General features: G+C 32.5%; 1 pseudogene; it reads left to right on the forward strand.

Moving 5' to 3' along the window:
* The first annotated feature begins 2,615 nt into the window (after positions 1-2,615).
* LOC145284171 (U2 spliceosomal RNA) lies at positions 2,616-2,746 on the forward strand (annotated as a pseudogene).
* The last annotated feature ends 922 nt before the right edge of the window (positions 2,747-3,668 follow it).

Consider the following 3,668-nt stretch of genomic DNA (forward strand, 5'->3'; position numbering starts at 1 on the left):
TATATGTTTTGTTTTATATTCTTATGTCTTATATTCGAAATTATATTTTTGTTGTCTTATATTGTTATGTCTTATATTAGAAATTATATTGTTTTTGTCTTATATTGTTATGTCTTATATGCGAAATTATATCTTTGTTGTCTTTTATTGTAATGACTTATGTCGAAATTATATTTTTATTGTCTTATATTGTTATGTCTTATGTCGAAATAATATATTTGTTGTCTTATATTGCTATGTCTTGTGTCGAAATTATATTTTTGCTGTCTTATATTGTTATGTCTTATGTCGAAATCATATTTTTGTTGTATTATATTGTTATGTCTTATGTCGAAATTATATTTTTGTTGTCTTATATTGTTATATCTTATGTCGAAATTATATTTTTGTTGTCATATATTGTTATGTCTTATGTCGAAATCATATTTTTGTTTTCATACATTGTTATGTCTTATATTCGAAATTATATTTTTGTTGTCTTATATTGTTATGTCTTATGTCGAAATTATATTTTTGTTGTCTTATATTGTTATGTCTTATATTCGCAATCATATTTTTGTTGTCTTATATTGTTATGTCTTATGTCGAAATTATATTTTTTTGTCTTATATTGTTATGTCTTATGTCGAAATTATATTTTTGTTGTCTTATATTGTTATGTGTTATGTCGAAATTATATTTTTGTTGTCTTATATTGTTATGTCTTATGTCGAAATTATATTTTTGTTGTCTTTTATTGTTATGTCTTTTGTCGAAATTATATTTTTGTTGTCTTGTATTGTTATGTCTTATGTCGAAATCATATTTTTGTTGTATTATATTGTTATGGTTATGTCGAAATTATATTTTTGTTTTCCTATATTCGAAATTATATTTTTATTGTCTTATATCGTTATGTCTTATGTCGAAATCATAATTATGTTGTTATGTCTTATGTCGAAATTATATGTTTGCTGTCTTATATTGTTATGTCTTATGTCGAAATTATATTTTTGTTGTATTATATTGTTATGTCTTATATTCGAAATCATATATAATAATTTGATTTCTTGATGGCAATGACCATTGGTCTTCACTGAAATTCGGGTGGCAATAAGCCTCTCCAAAATCCCAGGAGATATCTAGGTAGTGCTTTCTCTCCTTGGCAATAAGCCTGTCCAAATTCCCAGGAGATGTCTAGTTAGTGCTTTCTCTCCTTAGTCTTTTTGTTTTTTTACAAGGGAATGACCACTTATCAAGGCCCAGAGGCCACTTGAGAATAAGAGTTAAAGAGTGTACAGTGGTCAAAAGAACAATATCATACTAATCGTTAAAAGTGTAAATTTTGGTAAAATTGGATTACTTAAGGAGAACGGCTCATAAAGAACTTGTTTAAATTGGACTTGAAGACGGCCATATTGTGGTCAGCTGGAAAGCAGGCAAACGGAAGAAAGTTCCACACATGTGCAGTTCTAAGAAAGAAGCTTTATTCAGGGAATCTACGTTTAGGCACAGATAAAGAGTGTGAAAAATTATTAATAGCGTTTTCAGCCATCCTCTGTGCCAACACTACACTTTTATTTTATTTGAGGGAGGGGGGACGAGGATATTTTAGGGAGAGCTTTATTATTATTATCATTATTATTATTATTTCTCCTATTTTTTTTAAAACGCTTTTTGGGATTGTTCCTAGTGCTCCTATGTTTATTCTTGTTATCTTGACTTTCTTCATCCTCCACATAGCATTAAGCTCTCTGGTCAGCTCACTATATTTGTTTCGCTTCTTTGTCTCCATAATATTCACCCTGTGATCTGCTGGGACAGCAAAATCTACGATCTAACAGGGCTGAGCTGTCTTATTAACAATTATCACATCTAGTCTTTTTGCTTAGATGGATTTATCTGTTTGTACCGTCATGTCCCATTCGATTTTATGGCTTCTGTTTTCAAATACTGCTACCAGTTTGTGCTTGTACCATTTGTCTGGGTGTTCAAGATGCAGTTGTTCACATAGTTTCCAGTATACTGCTTTCTCTAACTAGTCATGTCTATTCTTATATCATTTGTGAGCTAGTTTGCTGCATTCACTTTTGTGGTTTATAGTTTCGTCCCTTTGTTCACAGGGCTTACATTTGCTTTTTAGTCGTGTGCAAGCGACTCTATAAGTCACTCCGTCGGTCGGTCGGTTGGTCAGTCTGTCGGTCGGTCTGTCTGTAACACTTTTGTGCTTGGCCTTTTTGGTAAGGATCAAAAGTCTGTTGTTAATAGATGCTGTTCTTAGCTAGCAAGCAAAGACCATATGTGGGGGAAACCCCACATATAAGTTATTGGTCAATGTAGGGGCAATCCTTCATACCAATTGTCACTATCCAACTCCCCTACTCCCCGGGATGCTGGTCCCCATTTCCTCTTCACTCCTCATTAAAAATCGGCCTTGTGCCTAATTTGCTCGGTGGGGGAGCAAATAAATACCAACCCCACATATAGAACTTGGTCAATGTAGGGGGCAATTCTTCATACCAATTGTCACTATCCAGGTCCCCTACTCCCCAAGGAGTTGGTCCCCATTTCCCCTTCACTCCTCACATTAAAAATCGGCCTTGTGCCTAATTTGCTCGGTGGGGGAGCAAATAAATACCCTTTTCTTGGCCTTTTGGCTAAGATCAAGGTGTAGTATCTGTTCTTACTACATGCTGTACTTATTGTGATATAAAGTGGTGGATCACTTTTCTGTATTAATCTAATGTAAAATGATCATTCACTTTACAACAAGTCAGTCTCAAAGCCATTCAAGTCATTCTCCAGATCATTCAAGTTGTTTTTGAAGGATTTCAGTTATTTTTTTAAGCATTCAAGTCATTCTTAAGGTCATTCAATTCATCCTTAAGTTGATTAAAGTCATTCTAAGTCATTTACTTTTTATTTATGTAAGTCATTTCAGCCCATTTTTCGGTCATTTTAGTTTATTTTTAAGAATTTCATGTCAATCCTACATTCACGCATTCATTTGAGAGCACGCGACTCATAGCTATCGGCCTTGTTTTTTCTTGTGTACTGTTGATTTCCAATCACGTTATCTTGTGCAGCTGTTATCAGTGATTTAGGTTTTTGGTTTAGTGTCCTTTTCAGAGTCATGTCCAAGTGTTTTCGTGAGTTTCATCTTTTGTCATCCTTATAAATCGTCTGTGTAGCTGTTTTTTCTTCCTATTTTTCTCTTCTCGTTTTATCGCCTTTCCATTCTCTATCTTGCTTGTTTTTTCATTGTTTCTTGCTGCGGTGATTATCCTTTCTGTGCTCTGTGATATGTATTTTTATATTTTTTTTGTATTATTATTATTATAATTATAATTATTATTATTATTATTATTATTATTATTATTATTATTATTATTATTATTATTATTATTATTATTATTATGTATTTATTTATTTTTTTACTTACTAAAAGTTCTCACACAACCTATCATCAAAGATTACTCACTTGAAATAACTGGTTGTGTTACGTGAAGTTTGGATGACAACAAGCCTCCCCTAAATTTCCAGTACTCTCCACCTCGTTCTATAACCTTCACAAATGACTTTGCATTTTTGCAACAACCGCTTACCATTGATTTTTCACTGGTAACAACCATTAGTTTTCACCTGAATTCGGGTGACAATAAACCTCCCCAACGTCCCAGCAATCTTCA

This window comes from Euprymna scolopes, chromosome 8, assembly GCF_053919585.1.
Source record: "Euprymna scolopes isolate OS-2025 chromosome 8, ASM5391958v1, whole genome shotgun sequence".
NCBI lineage: Eukaryota > Metazoa > Mollusca > Cephalopoda > Sepiida > Sepiolidae > Euprymna > Euprymna scolopes.